Genomic DNA, 24,605 nt, shown 5'->3' on the forward strand with positions numbered 1-24,605 from the left:
CGGGATATTTGCAGAACTGAGTTCCGGTTTGTTGAGGTGGCACGCGGGCAGCCGGCATGCCAACGCGCTCTTGGGCCTGCAAATTTATATTTCAACGAGTGTGAGGGAAAGGTGTGCCGCTGCCACGGCGGTGGGAGAGAAGTTTGCTGGCTTTCCTGGTCCACGGGTGCCTCTGCTTTACAAGGTAAGAGTGTGGGTATGGCAGTCAGTACTCAGTAAATAGTTGCCAAATGAATATACTGTAATAACAAATGGACAGTCCTCGATTAATGCCATAGGTATTTATGGGGAATATGTTCTCCTTCTGTCTAGACCCTAGAACGTGACCTAGGAAAATAACCTGTTTTCTATGGATCTGAGATTCTGGTATGGAAATAAGCCAAACCCACAAGAGCAAAGTAAGTACATTCGATGGTGGTAATGCTATGTGAGAAGAAAGGTTAAGAGGATCAGTGTTGTTATTTCAAAGAGGCTGATCTGGGAGGCATAACCAAAATGTAAATATTTGTAATAAAAACCTAAGAATAGGGAGAAAGCAAGATATTCATGTTTCTGAGGAAAGATACTTCCAGGTTGAATAAACTGTTTCTGTGTGGATGCCTAGCTAGCATGTTCAAGGATTAGCAGTGAGGCTAAGTGTTTCTAGACCAGTCAGCAAGGGAGGGAGTGAGAGATCCAGGGCTGTATACAGCATTAAGGGCCACTGTAAATAACTGGGATTTTACTCCGAAGGAAGTAGAAATCCACTGGTCAGTTTTAGGCAGAGATGTGATTTTTGTTTTAGAAGGAGATATCTACCTGCTTTGTTAGCACTGGACCTTTGGGTATGGAAGTAAGAACAAGGGCAGGGAACCATCGGGTTGGTAGCCAGTAGATGCAGTGGATGCAGAAGAAAACAGTTGTTGGGACAAGGAGGGTAACAGAGGCGGTGGCAAAACATGGCCAGATTCTGGTACATTTTTAATGTAAAATCAGTAAGTTTTACTGTATATTGGATGTGGGATGTGAGGAGTTAAAAATAACGTCAAAGTTTTTGGCCTGAGCAACTGAAAGAATGATGATATAATTTATTGAGCTTGGGAAGAACAGTGAGGTAAATTAAGATAGAAAGGATGCATGGATTTTGTTTTTCTCCTCGAGTATGGTTTCGTAATTCATAGATAATTTTATAGTGTTCAAAGACATTTTAATTTTCTGATATACCTTTAGAATTAATATACCATCATGCTTAGAACAGAACTTTTATTTCTAAATCTTCCCTTTTATATGTTTGACTTTTTACAATTCATGTGTTGATAGATTCTGTATTGTCACTCCCACACCATGTTTTGTGTGCAAGTTTGGACTTTTGTACTTTCATCATGCTGTCAGAGAGCTGAAATTGCCATTATTGCAGTGTCATCATCTTTCTATGTATAACAGTATTTGTGATTTGTGCAATTAGTTGGCTATTTTATTGAATCTTCCCTTATTTTATATAAATTACTGGAAAATGGAAAAGTGAAAGTGCTGATACTAGATATAAAAAGATGTGTCATAAACATAATGCAATTGTGACAAAGATGGAATTCATTAAGGATGCTGAATGAAGGAACACTAGTTTCAGTTCTGTGATCCTTAGGCTTAATCTGATTCTTTCTGTGTGAACTGTGAGGGGGCAAAAAACAGAATTAAAGAACATGTATGGGATGCTAGAGAACATTGTCATACTTAAGACCTCCATAAAAGAGAACAATTAATGCAATGTCAATCTGTTCTTCAACTTCAAAAATAATATTTAACTTTCATAGCTATTTTTATAAACATTTGATGTATATAAGGGGAAACTACAGATAGTGATGTCTAATCACCCCAGACTAGGCCACTCCGGATGAGGCTGCTCCGGACGAGGCCACTCCATGACGAGGCCGCTCCCCGGAATGACACTGCTCTGGCGAGGCCGTTCCTCTGTGGTGGCGAGGCTGCTGGCGGCTAGGCGGTTCTCCACGGCGTGGCTGTGCAGGGCCACGGTTCCGAGTGGCGGGGCTGCTGGCGTCAGGGCGGCTGGCGGCGGCTCTTACAGCTCAGACAAGAGCTCGTACAGCTCTTAGGAGAGCTCTAACAGCTCTCCTTCTTCTCTCTCGGATGACTCTCCTTCTTCTGCTTTCTTCTTCCTTCTTCTTCCTTGGACAGTTCTCCTTCTTCTGCTTGCAGACCAATCTTTATGGGGGTGGTTGAGCCCCGCCCATACACAGGTGACCAATTGAATTTCAGTTCACCCTAGTGCATATATGCGCGCCCCACTGATTGGATATCTTCATCGGCCTGCCCCGCCCCTACATCCGGGGTTTACAAGTAAGTTCCTCTGGGAGGGGCAGGCCCTTATAATCTTACAATTGATATGTTTATATCTATGATTATGTGATTTTTAATTTCCCTGTTAATGTCTAAATATTTCTATATCTGCTCTAAGTTTACTTTGTAAATGATACAAAATTGGGAAGAATTTTAGTTTTGTTTGGATGATTTTTTTGCCATCTCATACCATACCTAAAAATAAATTCATAAAAGCTTTAATTTTAAATATAAAAATTAAAAATTAGCAAATGTATGAGAAAAGCAGGATAACTAACAAACAATTTAAGACAGGTTACATGGGCATGGACTGACTGTATAGGAAAAATTTTCTTTTTTTTTTAAAGTTAAAGGCCAATTGTTTGGAAGTTCTACAAAGCAGGTAAAGGATACACCAAAAATATAAGGGATTCTTGAAACAGTACAATAAAGGTGAAATACTTAGTGTAAAAATGGGCAAAATATGAAAACAGATAGAATATGTCTATAAAATCAAGCTTTAATGTGGAAACAGTCTCCATGACCATTGTCAGAAGAATAGGTAAAGAAAATATAGTATATACATATAATGGAAGTTTGTTGAGCCTTTAAAGAGATGGAAATTCTGCACTATGGTACACAGGAGGAAACTTGAAGACATTATGCTTAGTGAAATTAGACAAATATTACATGATTCTACTTACATGAAGTATCTAAATCAGTCAAATTCATAGAATCGAGGAGTGGAGTGGTGTTCACCAGGTCTGGGGAAATGGGAAATGGGGTTGCTACTAATCAACCAGTATAATGTTTCAGTCAAACAAGATGAATAAACTTTAGAGATCTGTGTACAACCTTGTATCTATAGTCAGCAGCAATACTTAATACCCTTAAGAAGATAGATTTGTTTTAAGTGTTCTTTCCACAATAAAATTAAAAAAAAAAAATCAAGCTTTACCCTAGTAATCAAACAACAGGAAGTTATCATTTAGGAAATGAGATGACCAAAAAATGCAACGGGCATGAGTCATAATGTTCTATGATGATAAGAGTTTAGGGAAATGTCTCAGTAACAGACCCCAAATATCTGGTTTTAAAACTTAAAGTTTTTCTTTGTTTTCATTTTTTTTAGCAGTAAGACTATATTACATATGTCAACAAAAAAAGAATTATGAAAAACTTAAAAGATTTATGAGAAATTTAAGTTTATAAGCAGTTGAATAATTACAGAAAATAGGAGAGGACATAAGTATAAATTGAGGAACAATGTACTAATACATATCAAGTCCTTCCCTGCCCCCACATCATTAGCCCTAAAATTGGACATAAAGTAAAAAAGAAAGAAAGAAAGAGAAAGAGAAATGTTTTATAAGTTTTAGCTAAGGTCATTATAGCACAGTTTATAATATTTAAAAAAGAAATAGTCTATCTAAAAACAATGAATTTAATTATAGTAAAATGATTGTTATAGCCATTTAATAGATTGCAGTATACATTTTAATTATCTTTTAGCTACCTATTTATTATATGTAAAAATTATTTGCTATAATGTTTAAATAAATATTGTGTGACACAAAAAAATATAAAAGGCCATTTTGTCATATAAAATAAAATTATAGATATCCAGATATTTTGTATATACTGTATGTTTTATAAAGTATAGATGTTTTGTAGATTGAAACCCCAGAAGCCCTTCTCATTGTCAGATCTCAATCATGATCTTTGAAAAGTAAACACTATTCTACTTTTTAGGCAATTATTTCCCTGTGTATTTTTACTTTTTTCATTATCTAAATATGTATCTTGGAGCACCTGGGTGGCTCAGTTGATTAAGTGTTCGACTCTTGATTTTTGCTCATGTCATGATCTCAGTGTCCTGAGACTGAGCCCATGTTGGGTTCTACAGTGGTGTCTACACTTATGAGTCTCTCCCTCTGCCCCTCCCCCCACCCTCCTAACCTTTGAGCACATAGTCTCTCCATCTCTAAAAAAAAATCCCTAGACAACATAGTTTGATATTACCCTATTTCTTAAAATTTGGCATGTCAATGAAACCTCTTAATTTACAAGTGCCTTCTCTACCTCTTTCCCTTGCAGCAAGCCTATCAAGTTGAAAAACACAAGTCTTTTTTAAATTGCAAATTTCCCATGTTTGGATTTTGTTGAATACATTCATTTTGCAATTCATATGCCACTGCCCTGTGTATTTTCTCTAACTTGGAAGAAAGTAGACTTAGGTTAGATTTTTATTTATTATTTTTTTTTAATTTTTAAATTTTTCCATTTTTTATTTTTTTAAATTTATTTGACAGAGAGAGATCACAGGTAGGCAGAGAGGCAGGAAGAGAGAGAGGGGGAAGCAGGCTCCATGCTGAGCAGAGAGCCTGATGTGGGGCTTAATTCCAGGACCCTTAAATCATGACTTGAGCTGAAGGCAGAGGCTTAACCCACTGAGCCACCCAGGTGCCCCTATTTTTTTTAATTTTTTAATTTTTTTAATTTTTTGGCAAGATCACACGTGATTTCGGTTATTTCTAGTTTGCCTCTTCTGTTATGCTTAATGCCTATATCCATTAATTCATTGATAATTGAATCTCAACATTTCTTTTTAAGTTATTGCCAGGGGTACTTAATGTTAGTTTTACTTTTCCTCCTCTGTTGACTATTAATAGTCTTTATTTGTTGTATTAATAAAACTTTCATACTCTTACTTATCACATCACTTAAAGTATTAATAACATCAGTACTTTATGTAGAAAAAAAGATAAATGTTCAGTTTTTCTTTTTTATAGATTTCCAGATAATCAATTTTTTCCCTCTCATGTCCTGAAAGTAGCAAGATTGTTGTCAAAGTATCATTAGAAACTCATGTATTTAAGCGTATTTGATGGATTTCAAACTTCTAATATAAAATCAGTCCATCTTAAAGCTCAAATCTTTAAGTATAGCCCTTCCTCACATTGAATTCCATCTCCTTCTGATGTGATCCTGGTAGTATTTGCAGTGACAAGTTACTCCAGGTTCACTTTGTGCATTTCCAGCCTCAGACCTGGAATCAGTCATTTCTCCAAGAAGCCCTCATGTTCTTCAGCAGGAAAAGATCTTTTCAGTTTACAACCTGGATTACAGCAGTATAATTTTTACCTGATATTTTTCTATATAATTTTGTGGAAGAAAGTAAACATTGGATAGAACAATTAATTGGTCAATAGATGAATCAAACGCTTAATGAGTTCATCCTGATTTCCAATTTAACTTCAGGCTGCAGTACTATTCAACCTTTTCTACTTTATATTTCTTTTACCTTCAGAATTCTGTTTTCAGGTACAGAGAGGGGTGACCAGATTAGTGTTCAGTAATTACTCATTTGCCTTATTCCAAATCACACCCGCATTGGTGTCCACATAATAATGCAAATACCTCAAAACCTGAAATGATTACCAAACACACTTAAAAGATTTCAAATGTATTATTTTTTGTCCTCAGTTAGTTCTAACTTAACTCTATCTACTTTGTCCTATATATATATGTATGTGTGTGTGTGTATATATATATATGCTATATAGAATTGCTATGTATATTACATATAATACATATATTATATGCAATATAAATGTTATATATGCAATATAAATGCTGTATATAATTCTTTTCATTAATCTTAGTTCTATATAGATAGCTATATATCCAAGACTTATTATATGAAAATCTGATACAAGTTTTCTGAATTTTTGAAAGCTTGTTTCAGAATAGGTCTTCCAACTTCACAGAGCTCTCACATCTGTTTTTTTTTTTTTTAATTAGTATTTAAAAATAGATTCATCTGGCTCAGTTCTCCTCACCCACTTTAATCTAGACTTTTTCTTTTCTTCGTTTGTGTTGCTTTTGTCATAGTAAGTTTTAATTCAGTAATTTGGTTCTCAGTGTTTTTTTGTTTTTGTTTTTTGTTTTGGGGGCTTTTTTTGTTTGTTTCCTCTCTCTCGGTGTGGAACTCTGTTCTGGATGGGAGCCATGCTTAATCAGTTTCAAGAATTAAAGAGGGGTTGGGCTGCAGTTGTCCAGTTTCACTGACCAGTTGTGGATTAGACAAAACTCCTGCTACTTTAGCAGTTTTCAAATTGGCCCATGGCAACTATACCATCCTCAAATCTCAGGACCTATGATTGTTACCTATGTTCCCACTGTTCTAACGACAGATAACATAGGGCATATAGCTATCATGTTTCCTCACTGTGTTTTGGGTTTGGGAAAATATCTTAAAACATAATTTTATTGTAAATAAGGTCCATCAATTTTGGTTTACTATTTAATTGTTCTGTCTGTTTTTATAAGGATGTTTGAGGAGATTAAATATCATGTTACTTTCTTATTTTCCCAGAAACCCTTGTTCTTATTTTGAAACCAATTTTTCATGTTGGAGGAATATGTCCTTAAATAAAAATAACTTCCCTCTCCTTTCAGTGTTCCTATTTCAACGGATTAGAAGTCTAATAACTGCATTTTGTGTGTAAAATAGAACAAATTTTGGCAGCACCTGTGCCAACCAATTAAAGTAAAAGCATAAACCAGAGCTGAACACAGTGCACCAGAAATTGTGTTAACATCAGGCAAGTATCTTTTGGCTCTTTCCACAAAAATCTGCACTGTAGATAAATTGCAATAAACGAGACTGGCAGTTATTCAGTATTGGTCTGTTTAACTTCATTTGAAGAGCCAAAGCCTGAGATTTTTCTTCAACAACAAAATTAGTTGTAATAGTCAAATCCTTTTTGTTTAATGCAGTTTTGTATCAATTATTTTTTAGAATTACTAACTGTTATTTGAGAAATCAGTCTGCAGTTATCCCTGCTATCCATCCCTTTTGGCTTCACTACTTCTATCCGTGAACTCTGCCTTTGGGAATATAAACATATGGTGCATTTTGCAAAAATTTATTCCAATGCTTATAAAGTCATATTTTATTAGACTCTGTGGTTACATTTATTTACCACTGGACTATTGCATCAGAAGAATAAGTCATATATTGTGGAGAGCCATGCAGCAGGAGCAAGGAGTCACGTACTAAGCAAGGCATGAGGGGCCAGGGCTGTAGATAGATTGCCTAAGGAATGCGAGCAGATGCAGGGAGTCACGTACTAAGCGAGGCCTGAAGAGTGGGAGGAGTGAGAGATTAACCCAAGGACTGTGAGTGCATTCGCGGGTGACGTTTGATAGATACCAGGAGTCAAGGGAAAGGCGCATGATCTGTAGAACAAAGAAAACCTATGGAGTCACCTACGTGCTCACGAGCACGATGCATGCACATAGATAGTCCTTCTGATTGGTAGTTTTGTTAGTCGTGGTATACTCTGATTGGATATAGTTCGCACTTGGTGGATATATACTTGGGGGTCTTAGACTGGGGGGGGTCCCCGGCTGAAGATTGTGAATAAAGAAGTTTGCCACTCACCTCGCCTACGGGTCGTTCTTGCGGGTCGAGAGCGACAATATATAACCTTGTATAAGCTACGATTTTATGACAACAATTAGTTGGAACAACTATGCTAGGAAAAGGTAGCTCATTTGTAAAGTGGTGGTAAAAGTGTTCTGCTCTTAAACTTCTACTTTGAAAGTTTCAACTGTTAAGCAGTTTAAAAAATTTCAGGAGTACAAAACTATTTCTGTGTACATTAAATAAGCTTTCTAGGAAGTCCTAAAGAGTTTCTTCAGTTTTTACACATGCCTAAAAATGCATCATTGTCTTTTAGATTTGAGTTTTTGAACAAAATGCAGTTGAGAGAATATACTACACACAATAACACTTGGGTTTTGAGGACTACAGACCCAAGTCTTCACTGTGATTTTGCTATATGCTAGGTGTATGACCTTGAAGAAATACATCTATATGTACCGCAACTTCCTCCTCTAAAAATTGAAACAGTAATAATATTAAATTAATGAGATTGTTGTGGAAATTAAAGTTTATAATAAATACAAACCAACTTTTACTCTGGTGTATAGTCGTAAAAACTTTGAACATAGAAAGCATCACAAATTTTACATGTCCAAACTATAACACTTTTTTCCGCCATTTAACATCCCTACTAAGGCTTTTGATATGACTTACTGCCTTTCTTCCTTCAATTCTTTGTTCAAAGATGATAATGAATATTAAATGTTAAGGATACTATTCATTTACTAATGGTGCCACAGTAGAGTAAACCATTCTTCAGTACTCTGTAGAAGTTTTAAACATGTTTATGTCTGAATAGGTGGATACTAATTACTAAATCTGATTTTTTTTAAAAGATTAGCAATCAAAAATTGATATATCTGATTTTAGATTAAGGCCTCATTTTATAACAACTTTATTTTCAAAAAGTTCTGTTTTCTTTTATGTAAGCCATGCACTAATTTATAGATTAACATGTTTTATCAACATTAGAAAATAGCTCTTTTATGAAATTTCCTACTATCTTTGGACTAAAATGTTAAATTATTCAGCTTTTTCCAATGAATAAAGTATAAATGTAGAGAAAGATTTTCTTATATTTTATCTATTTCCGATGTTTAATGAAAAACAATCTGAGGGTTTTGAAGGGACGGGGGGTGGGAGGTTGGGGTACCAGGTGGTGGGTATTATAGAGGGCACGGATTGCATGGAGCACGGGGTGTGGTGCAAAAATAATGAATACTGTTATGCTGGAAATAAAAAAAAAATAAGAAATAAAATAAAATAAAATAAAATAAAATAAAAAGAATTGTGGAGTAGTTTATACTTAAGTTAGTGGAATGAATCTTTTTCCTTTAATAAGGATATTTGTCATTTAGATATACATTTTCAAATATAAATTTGAAAACACTGGCTTTTGCTAAGATCTCTTTCATTCATGGTGACAGAGGAACCTAAATCCCATTTGTATTACACACTTTGGCATACTCTAAAAAACGAAAGGTCAATGTGCTTGCAGTATAGAAAGTAAGAGGAGAATAATAGGTAATAAAATGATGTTGGGGCACCTGTGTGGCTCAGTGGGTTAAGCCTCTGCCTTTGGCTCAGTTAATGATCTCAGGGTCCTGGGATTGAGCCCCGCATCTGGCTCTCTGCTCAGCAGGGAGCCAGCTTCCTCCTCTCTCTCTCTGCCTGCCTCTCTGCCTACTCTCTCTCTGTCAAATAAATAAAATCTTAAAAAAAAAAAAAAGATGTTACTAGTCCACGCAGAGTTTCACATACTATTTATATACATATTTTTCGATATGTTAAAGTTTGTATGTGTGCATAAATTTTAATTGCTGTAATATAACCGAAAAGATTAGGTTTACTTTTAATATTAGCATTTCCCCACTTTTGTAATTTCTGCAAAGATGTTTAGGCCTATAATCTTCTTAGTTGCAGATTTTTTTATGTTCTAACTTTAATGTTTAAATTTTAGCGCCTAAAGCAAACTTTGCCTTTGTAACCCCACTCCTCCTAGCATTAGCTTTACAAAAGCCTGCGCTTACTGAGAGAAGAAAAAATAGAGTGCTTTTAGTGGTAGTGGTAATGGTCAGATTTATTTCTAATTTATTTTTATAAATAATGGGATATTTCTTAAACACTAAGATAGTAAAGTAATATTCAGATATTACATTAAAGTAACTTAAAACATGACTTTAAAATACAATGAAAAGGGGCACCTGGGTGGCTCAGATGCTTAAGCATCTGCCTTAGGCTCAGGTCATGATCCCAGGGTCCTAGGATCAAGCCCCGCTTTGGCCCTGCATCAGCCCCGCATCAGTTCTGCATCAGCCCCGCATCAGGTCTGCATCAGCTCCGCATCACCCAGTTTAGACCCCTACTGGGCTCCCTGTTTGGCAGGACGCCTGCTTTCCCTCTCCCACTCCTTCTGCTTGTGTTCCTGCTCTCTGTCGCTCTCTCTGTCACATAAATGTAAAAAATAAATTAAAAAAAAAATGCAATGAAAATCTAGTAGGAGGTTATGCAGGTGAGTTACATCACCTAAAGCTATTTTTAAAAGACTATTTAAGAATATTTAAATCTTCATAGGAAAAAAATTAGGATAATTAGAGAGGCTGGTTAAAAGATTATTACAGTAAAAACAACAGAGGATACATGTAATTTTTGACCATGGTCATGACAGAATTCTTATATTTAAAGTATATTTTTGATCTATGATGAAGGTAGGGAAATGTCAAAACTGACTTCCATCTTTACATCTAAAGAGACTGAATATAGATGGTGCCACTACCCAGGACAGTAAGATCATGAAGTAATAGTGTTGGTGAATTTCTGATATTACATGGAAAACTGTTAAGTGGGCATTTGTACGTATAAGTTAGGAGCTCAGAAATGTATCCTAGAATGAGAACTATGAATCATGCCTTTCATTCATGGAATGATCATTTTTAAAAGCTGAATGTACAAAGTACAAGACATGGTCGCTGTATTGGTCGCTATTTAGGATACAAGAATATTACGAATTTTTCTCTAAAACATATGTTGTGTTTTTAAAAAGATTTTATTTATTTATTTGACAGACAGAGATCACAAGTAGGGAGAGAGAGAGAGAGAGAGGGAAGTGGCTCGCTGCTGAGCTGAGAGCCTGATGCGGGGCTCGATCCCTGGACCCTGAAATCATGACCTGAACTGAAGGCAGAGGCTTTAACTCACTGAGCCACCCAGGTGACCCTCTAAAAAATATGTTAAGAGCTAGGTTTCATTAGCTTTTCTTTGGTTCTCCTGTCATATTGATCTCAACAAAAAGGATATTCTCAGATATTTGAGGGCTTTGAAAAAAATCACATCATGACTCCTCAGTGAAAATTTAATCAAGATGTAATTTAAGTAACCAGGAGACAGGTTGAAATAAATCCAGATTTGGAAGCCATGGTGTAATAGAACCGACAGGAAAAATGACACCAGTAAAACATGAAGTTAAGAGCAGTAAGGCATGCACATAAAGAACTAAAATAAAATGTACAAAGTAGTGTGCCCCCTGTGAAATAATGTACAAATAAAGTTCAATTTAGTATAGGAAACTGGAAATTTTTTCCATAACAAAAGATCACAGATGCCTGAGATAGGAGGTGACTGTAGAACTGGGTGTTTCGGGTAATTGGGATTTGAATAGGGAAGGATAGGAGATAAATGATTAGGTGCTTCAAAAACCAGCAGGAGCAGGTACAAGAAGCTGGACAAGATACATAGGCTCCTCCCTGTGAAAGTAGCAGGCGTAGCAAGTAGAGCACTGGGTGACTCAGCAGGACAGCTAGTTTAGACCAAACGGAGCGTGGCTTTCAATTTATATGTCATTTCACTGTCCATTAAATGGACAATCATTATTTATAGGTCCAACCCAATAATTTTTAATTATCCTAATAGAAATAAATGAAATCTTGCTTAAGGACTTCTCTTTAGGAGTTCAGTTGTAACTGACATTCAAAATAAATTGTTCATTCTGAGGTAGGATTTCTTAAGCATTAGATCTAATGTTTATGCAATATCTTAAAAGAAAAGATACAGACAAGTAGGGAAATTAACAAAGCAAGAAGGAAACAAAACTTTTCAATTTAATTTTTTCAGTATTAAAGATATCATTTAAAAATATTGTAAGTCATAGACTACCTGTCAATGCTGATTGACTATAAAGAACTATAATTAAAGAGAATTCTTAAAATGCTTCTGTACTTAGAAAATGTGAAAATTTGCCAAAGGAGTTTTACCTTGGTGAACAGAATGTTATTTTAGCAAACAGATTAACTTTATTTTATTTTTTTAATTTTTTTAAAGATTTTATTTATTATTTGACAGATAGAGATCACAAGTAGGCAGAGAAGCAGGCAGAGAGAGAGGAGGAAGCAGGCTCCCCGCTGAGCAGAGAGCCTGATGAGGGCTGGATCCCAGGACTCTGGGGTCATGACCAGAACTGAAGGCGGAGGCTTTAACCCACTGAGCCACCCAGGTGCCCCCAGATTGGTTTTAAAATGTATTATTCTTCAAAATAAGATTTGATGAGTAAATTACTAGATACAAAGTTGTTCCACATATTTGCAGTATGATGTATTCTGTATATGAATGTGAGACTCTTAGAATACATATAATTTTATAAATCTTTTACTTATTTCAGGTTCATTCTTGCAGCAATGTAAATATTAAATTCCTAAATACACAAAACAAGTAATTCAACAAATACTTAAAATAAGAGAAATTTTCTGTTTTTAAATCATAATTGTTTTTAAAAAATAGCCTTATTGTTAGCTTATTTTCCATGAGCCTTCTATTTCCTAATGTAATCAAATACTTCCTCTCTGACCTTTTTTCCCCTTTTTTACATGTCTTAGAATGGTAACACAGACTGTAAATTATTGTAAGCACATAGAAATCTATAGAACATTTAAACAGAACTAAAGAAAATTGGGCAAAACAAAAAAAATAAAGATTGCAGCAAAAATGATGCCTATAAAAAACTGTTTTCATTTCTCTTTCTTGTCTCATCACTATCTATACTTGGCATAGTCTTTTTCCACTTTTGTTCATTGAAACTGAACTCAGATGGCATTTTCTCAATAATCTTTCTTTTCTCTTCTCCCAGAATGTGAGATAAAAGTCAGGTTATATACTTGAAATCTGTCATCAGATAAACCTAATTTGTGTCTAATCCTTGCACTCCTTACTTTGAGAATTTAAAGTTACTATTCTTTCCTAAGGAGACAGAGAGAGATAAATCCCTGTCTGAGGAATTTCTATGAGGATTTAACAAACTTCTATATGTAAAGAGTTTAGAATTATTACATGTTATATAATATTTTCATGTTGTACTGTAAATGCTTCTGCTCTCATCCTTATTCTCTGATTTTTCCTTGAATTCATTCTGATGTAATTCTGCATCCAAAACACTGAAAATCAATGACTAACCACCATGACAATAAATCCAATTTTATTTCTTAATTCTCATCAAATCATAGCACTGTTGGGCTGAATCAATTGATCACTGCCTTCCCAGGAGTATATTTTAGTGTTTGACACTCAGGCCCACTCCCCACTGTTGTTTTTCCTCTTCAGTCATCAGCTAGTCCTTCTCAGTCCCATTTGCTGATTGCTCATATCCTCAGTCTCTTAAAGTTGGCGAGACCCAAGTCCCATGGCCTTTCTGATGCATACTCACTGCCATGATAATCTCATGCAGCCCATATGCTGAAGTCTCTTATATATGTATCTACTATGAATGCAATATCTGTCTATACAGTAGCTACTTAATGTCTCCATTTAGTTATCTAAGAAACATCCAAACTTGATCTCCTTTGCAGTTCCCCCATCCCATCCTGCTCTTGTATCAGTCTTCCACATGTCTCAGTTGATGGCAGCGCTGTCCTATTTGCATAGTCTCAAACCCAGGTGTCTTGTTTCTCTCTTTTTCTCATATTCTCTCTCATATTCTCTCTCATATACCACATCAAATCCATTCATTGGCTAAATATTAAAATACATAATATATAGAATTAGACATTTTCTTACCTGTCTAGTCCTCTTTTTCTGTTCCAAGTCTAGATTATAATAATAATAATAATAATAATAATAATAATAAACCCTCCCTCTTTACATTATCTGTTCCTCTAGAGTATGTTTTTAATACAAAGCCTGAATGAGCCTTCATAAAACATACTTAGATCATGTTCATTCTTTTCTCAAAAAATTTGCAATGCCTCCCCATATCATTTAGCACACACACACAAACACACACAAACAAACCCAGTGTATTTGGAGTGTCCTAAAAATTTCCACAGATTTCTTCCTTATGTCTTTCATGTCCACCAAAGCCAATGGCTTCCTTTCTGAATGTTGAGCTTGTCAGTTAAACTTTTACTTCAGGATCCTTGCACTTACTCTTCTTTCTGCCCATGATGTTCCTTGTTCACATATCTGAAGGCTAGCTCCCTCATCAACTTTAGCCCTTCACTCAAATACAATTTCTAAATAAAGAGGTTCCTCATGGCTGCTCTATCTTTTAACTTGCACGCAACACTCCTTATCTTCCTTCTTTGCTTTAGTTTTCCCAATAGCATATATAACTGACTTTACCTGTACTTTGTCTTACATCATTAGAAAGTCATCACTGTGGAAGTGACTACTCCTCTCCCCCACCCAATAGTTAAGTGATAAACCTAAAACCTAATAATCTAGAAAAATAGCTGGTGAATAATTGACCTGTAATAGATATTTGATTAATTTAATTGAGTTGAATTGATTCCTTTCTTTGGCTTTTGTGTTCATCTGCTTGGGCTGCCATTAACAACAACAACAGCAGCAGCTGCAACAATAACAAAAACATAGGCAGGCTGGCTTGATAGAAATTTATGTTCTTTAGAGTGCTGGAGGCTAGAAGTCCACGCTCAAGGTTCGGGCCAATTATGTTTCTGGTGATGACTCTTTCTTGGTTGTTGACAGCCACCTTCTCACTTTGCCCTCAATGGTCTTTCCTTAGTGCATGCATTTGGAGAGAGAGAGAGAGAAAGAAGTTCTCTGATGCCTCTTCTTATTAGGACACTAACCTAATAAGGGCTCAACTTCTAGGACCTCATGTAACCATAATTACTTTTTAGGAGTTCCCATTCCTAAATCAGTCCTTTTGAGGGGAAGGGGGGCCAGGGATTCAACCTATGAATTTTGGGGGAATACACTCAGTATTTCTTACATATCAACTTTACAATTGAGGTTGTGAACTTTTAGATATAGAGTCAATGTTGTCCATGTTTCTATGTGTAATATCCAACCAATAAAAAATATTTATTGGTTTACCTAAAGATAGGTGATATGCATTGTCAAATTTTAAAAATCTACTTAAACATGTATAGAACATTTACTATTTTATCATAAATGTATAGAGAAATTTTTAAATTAGTCATGTTTCTTTAAAAAGCACATGACTTTCCCTATTTTTTAATATTGTTGTTTTGGAAAGATTTAGAAAGCCTATAACTTGAAAATTGAATTTATACTTGCATTATTACTGAATGAGTTCTACATAATAATTCTAATAGGAATCAGTAGCAAACATAATATTTTAGTTATATGTGCTGCCGAAGCTATCACAGTAACAAACATCATAAAAATGAGAATGCTTTGATAATGGTGAAAATATTCCCCCAATTTAAGTCCCCTTCCTTACTTGTTTCTTACACAATACTGTTTTTTCCCTGCATCTAAAGTAAAGAATTATCTTTATTCATAAAATAAAAAATATTTTAATCTTTTTTTCTTTTTTGCCTCCTGAGGTATATGCCAATTTCATTTTTGGTTTTTATGTTATAAAACAAATCCCCCTGTCTTCCCAAATATGTTGTGGTTTGTTTAAATATAACACTAATAATTCATATGCAATTGTTCTTAAGTGAAATGTTTAATTTAAGAATAACCTGTCTTTCAAGTTCAACAGTGTCTTCAGAAACACCTGATAAACATCAAGCAGATTGTTATGAGCTATTTATTTAAAGTAAATAGTAATTTTCTATTTTTTGTTAAATGTTTATGGATAATTAATGAAATAAAAATGTTTCAAGGAATTCCAGGTAATGCACAGTGTTATAGTAGGTTTTGGGGCTCAGTCAGTTCCAGGATTTAGTACCTTCACCTCTAGAATTAGGATTGTATGCTAACATACCAACTACACAGAAAGACTGACTTATAAAAATAGAAATCCTTAATCAACAGAGTGGAATAAAACAAGAAGGAAGAACATAAAAGACATGATTAACTGAAAGAATAAAAAAGGTTCTAAAACTATGCAAGTATGATAGAATAAAAGCTTAGGAACAAAATTAAAAAATGATTTTGATTTAGCCAATTTCTATAGAAAATAACTCAAATATATAGATTCCCACTTTTAGTCTAGAGTCTTTTTTTTTCCCTAGTTTAGAGCATTCTTAAAGTAATACCTCCAAAACAAATTGAGTAATACTCATCCTGTTTGGGAGATACATCAAAAAATGAGGTTATTAAGTTTCTTTGACAAACATTTCACATATGTCTAATTTATTTTAATTTTGTCAGCAAATATTTTCTTATGCCATGTATCAGAAAGATATTTTTTTTCTCCTGAGGAATACACACTGAATCACCATATTTATATATTTTTCATAAATACAGCAAAAAACCTTATATAGGAAAATCATTTTCAAACTCTTTTGGCATGACACATAACTTTGGTCTATTTATTGCTCTTCAAGAATAACATTTAATTTAAACAATTTATTCTGCAATAGTGACAAATCTAAGATTTTCTGTTAGGAAGTCACATCCTATTCACCTCCTGTAGTTTAGCTCAATGAACTCTAAAAATAAAATTTCAAATAATAGTAGATATACATTGAGTTACTCCTAAATAATACTTCAGAACACAACAGGCCTTCTAGTAAATCTGAATGTAGGAATGATTGCCTACAGATACCAGAGACCCACCATAGCCATTGTATTATTAGTTACACCAGGAAGCCTTGTCACAGTGCGTGACTGCTGAACCTGGAAATACTCTGAAATGTCACAGACCAAATATCCATTGCTATACAGAATCTACAGAGACCTATAAAGGTGTTTTAAGTTGGATTGACATTTCTGCTTCCTTAAAAACTTCAGCTTTCAAGAAGCTAATGTTATCTGGGTCTATTGTTTTCTTCTTTCTATATTGTATGCATACCATTTCTTGGTAAAACTCTTAAATAGCTATAAATTGTGTTTGATTCAAGGAGTTTATGGATTACATATAAATATAGAAGACTAAATTAGGTATTGAAGAATTTAGAGAAAAAAAATTCACATTTTTCAAGATGTTTAAATATGCACAGATCCTAAGCACTAACAACAAAAATACATTATTTATTTTATAAAATAGGTGTTTAATATGATAATAATGAAAAAATTCATTATGTTAAACTACAGAAATAGTATTATAAATGTTAAAAAACTTTTCATTTACACATTATCAGAATTGCTAATCAGGTAAAAATGTAAAATTTAATCACATTAAAAAGAAAACTAGAACTGTGCTTTAAACTTTAAAGTATGAATTGGACAATAGAGGCAATAATCTAGATAAGAAATTAAACCAAAAAGCTTTCATGATCATTTCCAAATTTTTAAGCATTTTTTTTAAAGTAGGTTCCACATGGATCTGGTGTGGAGCCCAACATGGGTTTGAACTCATGACCCCGAGATCAAGACCTGAGCTGAGATCAAGAGTTGGACACTTAACTGACTGAGCCACGCTGGCACCCCATTTTTAATGACAAACATTTTTGCTTGATTATTGGGATAATTTTTGTAAATTCTCTACTGTGTATAGGCACAGCTTTAAAATCAGTAAGAAAATGGGGCAAAAAAGCTATTGTACATTTGGGAAATAATAGTTTATTAAAATCACTGATTTAATGCTTACTTGTGTTTATAATAATGATGTCTATGTTACTTTAATACCAAACGAATTTTTATTTGTAAAAAAATTGTTTAAGCTCTTCTATCCTGTTAGGCGTTAGTTGAACAGTTAGGCAGTCAGGAATAGGGTCCCCAAAAAGAAAATATGGAGTCAGGACAGCTAAAATAACACTGACCTCCTATTTTGCAGCTTAGGCAGGACCACACTCTTTCTGCTTTGCAGCCTTTGCAGAAATGGCTTCTGCAAAATGTCCTAAAATAAAACAATTAACCACAAGAGCACTAGTCAATATCACAGGCAAGGGGCAGTTAAGACCTAAGCCCCCAGGTGTCAACAAAAGAATGGATTCTCAGTATATAGACATTAACCTAATAGGTAGGTAGATAATGTGACCAAAGCCCTAATTGCTTAAGATAGTTCTGCTAAAGAACTCATAAAACCCCTAAACTTAGAAACAATAGCAACCCACTCAGATCCCAATCCCTCTCTGGGACCTTTGTACTCTTGCTCAATAAACTTTGCTACACACCACTATTGGTCTGGTCTACCTCTTCATTCTTCAAAGTGCTGTGACCAAGAATTGCGGGGACTAAGGGAACACAAAATCCTGTAATACCAAGTATATCTAGAAAATGATTTCCTTAGTTAGATTTCTAAAAGTGTTTGGAATTTTGTAGATTCTTGTTGTTTTATTGTGTCTCAGAATTTGCACTGTGTTATAAAATGATTTCATGGAGGACCTAGCCTCTGAGGAGATCCCTTTGGAGTAGGTACAGGGAAAATGCTAATACCTGTCCATCATCAGCATTCTATTTCAACTGGCATTGAAGGAGCAGGAGGCTGGCTGACACAAAGCAAAAGCTGGCGCCTTGCACCCCCCCCTTCATCCGCTCCCCTCCATATGTGTGGCATTCCTCAGGCACCCCGGACTGCCATAAAATAATAAATGGTTATCTTGCAGAGACCAGAGTCCTGCAAGGTAGGAGTCTCCTTTGGTTTGCAAATGTCCTTGAGATTTAGAACAAAGAAGTTACCTTATCAATAGCCCTAATGTCACCCTCCCCTCCAAGAGAAACGGAAGGAGGCGGAGATAGAAGGAAAAGTAAATAAAGTTGAATTTCTTCTAAACCTAAATCTCATTAACAAGGATGCTTGATAGCAGGAATGTGACATTCCACCAGGAGACTCCCAATTGTCTTTACTTGATAAGTAACCAGGCCTTCAATATCCTGGTAGTGCTTTTTTCGCATGCGTGGGCTAACCGGCCAGTTCTGCTTCTGTTAAGATTGCTTTGTCTGCTTTTCGCCCGGGGTCCCCTGACCCAATCCACTGACGCCAAGTATGCCTGTTCAAACTATCAATCAATCAGCTCAGCCCCACCCGAAACTTGTTTGTATCTGTCTATAAAAATCCTGCGCCAACCCAGCTCTGGACCTCTCGGCGTTATCGGCAACGAGCGGCGCAGAGGTCCAGGTTCGAACCTGCAATAAACGACCCTTGCTGATTGGCTTTGACTCACGTCTCTGGTGGTCTTTTAAGGTGGGGGTAATATTCAATTGGCATTACATTTGGAGGTCCCACCGAGATCTCCCCTTCAAGGCCACCAGACAACTGGTCAACGGGTCGCTGCAACCTATCGGTAAGAAAGCCGGCTTTGTCTTTTGTCTCTGTTTTTTGTATGCTTCATTCTTCTGTCCTGGTTGTGTGTTTTGTGTGTCTTGTCCTTTCTGTATTCCTGGGTTAGAGTCCCAGGGCGGTGACTGGCAAATACGCCCTGGCGGATGCGCTATAGGGTTGCCAGCGGGCCGACGGAGAATGTTGGCTTTCTCATGGGCCATATTGTGGTCCATTTTGAAGCCACCCTCTTAAGATATACATAGTGCACAGTCCATATCCTGACTTGACAGCAAAACTAGGTTAAAGCAGTAAAAACTTGTATACCCAGGCCTACTTCATTTTCCTCTCTCCTTACCACACTGTTCGTGGTTCCTTCAGTAAACCACCACTCTTCAAAATTCCTCAGAAAGAATACCGACAGGAAGCTTCAAGTGGATACATAGTCCCAAGCTACCGAGGACAAATGTCAATTTCTTAAGACTATTCCCCTCCCATGGCAGTTCTGGGGTGGATCTAAGAGTTTTTGCCGTTTTGATACATCTAACCCAAAATTATCTATGTCAGCTCTTTTCTTTAGTAAAAGTCCCTAGTGTTTCTGAGAATGCGCTCCCTTCAGTTACTTTAGTGAGCTATCCCTCAGCACCAACAGGCTCATTTTCTTCCTTTAAGTTCTCCATTTTCTGCTTATATGGCTGGATTGGTGGGAATTAAGGTTGAAACACTAGTTTGGATAACCTCCAAACAAGTAGGTGGAGTCCAGGGTAGGTTCAGGGTAGAATTTGAGCAGCTTCGTAATTGTTTTATAATGTTAGTGGACATGTTGTTTATTGTATTCAAAATTGAAAAGAGAAAAAGACCAGTTTTACATATTGTAATATATTTCAGCTAGTCCACTGATATAACTAGAACTTTCCTATAATACATGAATGAAAGGGGGGTGAGCTGTGAAGAAGAAACACTACAAACATTACAAAAGGGAAATAAAAATCCTTTAATGTGTATAAAGAGTATATTCTGTGAACATATAGCCATAAAGTGGTATGCTAATATTAATATAAAATTGGAGATATATTTTGTGTGATTATGAATAAACACAATGGTCAGTAAATTAGCTCTGAGTAAAAGAGCTTTGATGGTCAGTATATTAGCTCTGAGTAAAACCTGACTGCCCGTAATCTTTCATGAATATTTCACTTCACTTATTCTGTAATACACTTGGGGATGTGTATTATTTTTGTCTTCCATTTTCCCTGCCCTCAACCAAGCATATACCTCATATGTTTGCAATGAAGGGTTAAATAAAATTTATTACCTAACACAGCAGAGTAATTATTAAGAATTTAAAGTGGCAAATTAACCTACTGAGAAATTAACTGTCTAGTTTTGTTTCATTTTTTTCTGTGATAGCACAACAAAATGGAAAAATGTTATTCTGTTCCACCCTCCTTTTGTAGCAGGGAGCTCTCTTTTTGTGTCCTTGGATTCTGAGTTTCTTTATTTCCTGAGTAAAGGTGTGGAGAGAGTTTTCTTATGTGTTAATGGGCAATGGAGAGAAGTTTTTGGGCAGAATATAAAAATAATATATATTAAAAAGTAAAATCCCCTATGTTTCCCTATACCCATTCCAATCTTTTGAGCATACTTAGTTCACTTGACTGACAGGGACTGTAGCATCTGTGCACTTTGTCACTTAAAATTCTGTGGTTCTCCAAGGACTCTTGTTTCTCTAGTCTCTCTATGGATGTCTTTCGTTAATTATGACAATTCCAAACTTTCTAGACATCACTTATTCCTTCTGGCATGGTCTCAGAATTTCAGGAGATATACAAAATTCTAATTCTCTCAGTAGAAACCAAAAGAAACACACACACACACACACACACACACACACACACACACACACACACTAACATCTTTCCCTTTTTTTGTTGTTTTAACAAATCTATGAAAATGTATCTGTGCTTTCCAATATGGCAGTTACCAGCCATGTATTGCTTTTGAACACTTAAAATGTGTCCAGTACACTGAAGAACTAAATTCTAACTTTCATATAATTTTAATTAGCTTAAAATTAAATTTAGTTAGTTAATGTAGCTTGTGGATACCACAAGACAGTGGGATTCTATAGGAAAAGTCATTTTATTTTGTGAAGCGTTATGTGAAGAAACATTTTAGAGGAAGTATACACATTTTCATGGCAGTTACAGACATGTGGAAACTTCTGTTTTGTTTGTGAGAAAAAATTAAAAATGGGAAAATGGCAGTTAAAGCTAAAAACTTGTACTGATTGCTTAGAAAGAAACAATGAGCCACATAATTTTCTGATACAAAGAGGTTAAGGGAAAGTAAAAGATTTCATAATATGTAGATGATTAAGGGTTTTACAATACCAGTCTTTTTAGAGATGTTATAAAATTATGAAAAGAAAACCTCACTCTAACATTTGTGTCTTCATAAAACTGATCACGTGATAGTCAATGTGAGTGACTAAATTATCTTAGAATCTGAAATTTCACAAGGTGCAAGTACATGAAAAGTACATGAAATTTTCAATCTTAAATATAAGGCAGTATGTTTTCTCTTTGAGCTGTCTGTGAAAACCCTGTGTATTCTACAAGTTAGGTAGACAGCAGAAGTCATGGAAAGGGGGATTCTGTTTTTCAGTTAGCACATAATCTGAAGCTGATAATCAGACTTCAATACTTTTATTGAGATTACAGTTTTGTTTTCCTTCAACATCATAAATTTAGCAAAGGATTATTGGAAATAAAGACAAAATCACAATGTAGCTGTTAAATTGTTCTGCTTTCTTGAAGACTTTCTGAAAATTTATATTAATATGAATACATGTAACATTTTATAATTATGCTAAGATGTGTACAGAAAAATAACCTGTGAAGTTCTCATTGATCTAGTAGGGAGTTTATACTTCTTTAGTAAAGTTACATCTATAATTTTTTTGCTTCACTTCACATTTAAGTAATTACCAATGAGTTTAAGATAGCCAAAAAGGTCAGTGTGTTTTATGTTTAAAATTATAGACATAACTATCTGAAATGAAGCTAGCTAATAGTGATATTAAGAACTTTTTGTGTTTTCTGGAAATTATCCACTAATGTTCATTTATATTAAATATAAGTTAATAAAATTTCTAGTCATGAACTTTGAAAGTTCACTAAAAGATATTGAAGATGAATAACTAAGTATTTTATCATACTTGAATATTTATGTCAGTATTTCATTTGGGAAAATGTTTTCCTGTAGAACAATGTTGTGTATTTCACTATATACTATATTTGTCTCCAGGACTAGTTAGCAAGAGTTATGGAGTAAACCCTCTCTGATATAATATATCAATTACATTTCCCTTATGCACCAGTATCTCCTTTTGTCCTTTGTTTAGATATAGTTGTCACATGTGCACGCATGTGGGTGTATCTGTGTGTTTTCATGAAAGAATAATCCATGTGAAGGCTAGTGAAGGGAATATTATGTTTTCTGTTAATTCAATGACAGTTTCAAAACTAAGCATTCATGGGGTGCCTGGTGGCTCAGTCATTTAAGTGTCTGATTCTTGATTTAGGCTCAGGTCATGATCTCATGGTTTGTGTGATCAAGCTCTGCATCAGGTTCTACACTCAGTGGGGAGTTTACTTGAAGATTCTCTCCCTCTGCCTGTCAGCCCACTTATACAAGTGTGTCTGTGCATGCTTTTGCTCTCTAAAATAAGTAAATAAATCTTAAAAAGACCTAAGTGCTAATGGAGAAGTTAGGGAAAGTATAGACAGAGCCTTTTTTTTTTTGCATTGTGTATGATATGAATAAAAATTAAATCATTCACTTTCTATTGGGTTTGTCCATAATGACATAATATATTCCAAGAAGGTCATACACAATCCTAACTAAGCCAACTTTCTGAAAAGAATATTATTTATCTCATTTGCTCTCTTGCAAATAATATTTTTGCTGTCACACATTATTCTTTTAAAGTGTATCTTCCATGATTATTAAGAAGAGAATCATGTAGCACATAATTCTATATCAATTTAATAGTCAGTACTCTCATGCTTCTGTAGATAGTCAAAATAAACAGAATGTCAAGAACAGTTACATCAGCACTGACTCCATTCTTGTCCAAATATACCACATCCTACTCTAGTATCTTTATAAATATTATTTATTTATTTATTTGACAGAGAGAGGGACAGTGAGAGAGGGAACACAAGCAGGGGGAGTGGGAGAAGGAGAAGCAGGCCTCCTGTGGAGCAGGGAGCCAGATAAGGGGCTTGATCCCAGGACCCTGGGATCATGACCTGAGCTGAAGGCAGACACTTAACGACTGAGTCACCTAGGTGCCCCTCTAGTATCATTATAAAGTGTGAAACATGCTTGTGCCGACCCTTTCATGACTTTTAAAACATTTTAATAATTTACAATCTATTCCAACCCCTGCTTAGTACTTTACTTTTATGAGGAAATTGGAATTCTTTTTTACCATGGACCTGCCAATGTGGGCTGTGTTTGCATCAAAACTGTGAAGAAAGAGGTCCAGGTCATCATTGAGAAGTACTACACATGCCTGGGCAACAACTTACACACCAAGTGTGTGTGTGAGGAGTTTGCTGCTATTCTCAGCAAGAAACTGCAACAAGATAGCCGGCTATGTCACACATATGAAGTGGATGCAGAAATGCCCCGTGAGAGGTATCTCAATCAATCTGTAGGAGGAGGAGAGAGAAAGGGGAGATAATTATGTTCCAGAGGTCTCAGCCTTGGATCAGGAGATCATTGAAGTAGATCCTAACACTAAGGAAATGTTGAAATTCTTGGGCTTTGTCCAGCCTACAGGTCACTCAGCCTACAGTTGGGTTGAGTTTCATTTTGAAACTCAAAATGCCATGTGGAGCCCCTTGAATCCTTCTACTGTTCTATAATTTCTTCAATAAATCTTGGAAAACAACAGCAGCAGCAGCAACAACAAAAGAAATTGTGATAAAGTTCCCTATTCTAAAATCATTTCCACATTTTAGGGGATTTCACTGTACACATTTCATATACATGCACATACTCCAGCTTTCAATTACATAATGGGTAATAATGCTAAATAAACTTACATATTTCCTTTGGTATTCTGTATTCTGATAATCTATTATTATGTATGTTACATAGAAAAATATCATTTTAACAATTTTCTTTGCTGAGGTTGTTTCATAGCAGTGCAGTTGTCATCATTTTTCCTGTTATTTTTATCACATGCATAATTTTTAAAGA

General features: G+C 35.2%; 1 pseudogene; it reads left to right on the top strand.

The window, feature by feature from the left end:
• Nucleotides 1–7: 7 nt before the first annotated feature.
• Nucleotides 8–24,401, top strand: LOC116593466 (annotated as a pseudogene).
• Nucleotides 24,402–24,605: the final 204 nt, after the last annotated feature.

This window comes from Mustela erminea, chromosome 6, assembly GCF_009829155.1.
Source record: "Mustela erminea isolate mMusErm1 chromosome 6, mMusErm1.Pri, whole genome shotgun sequence".
In the NCBI taxonomy this organism is placed as follows: Eukaryota; Metazoa; Chordata; class Mammalia; order Carnivora; family Mustelidae; genus Mustela; species Mustela erminea.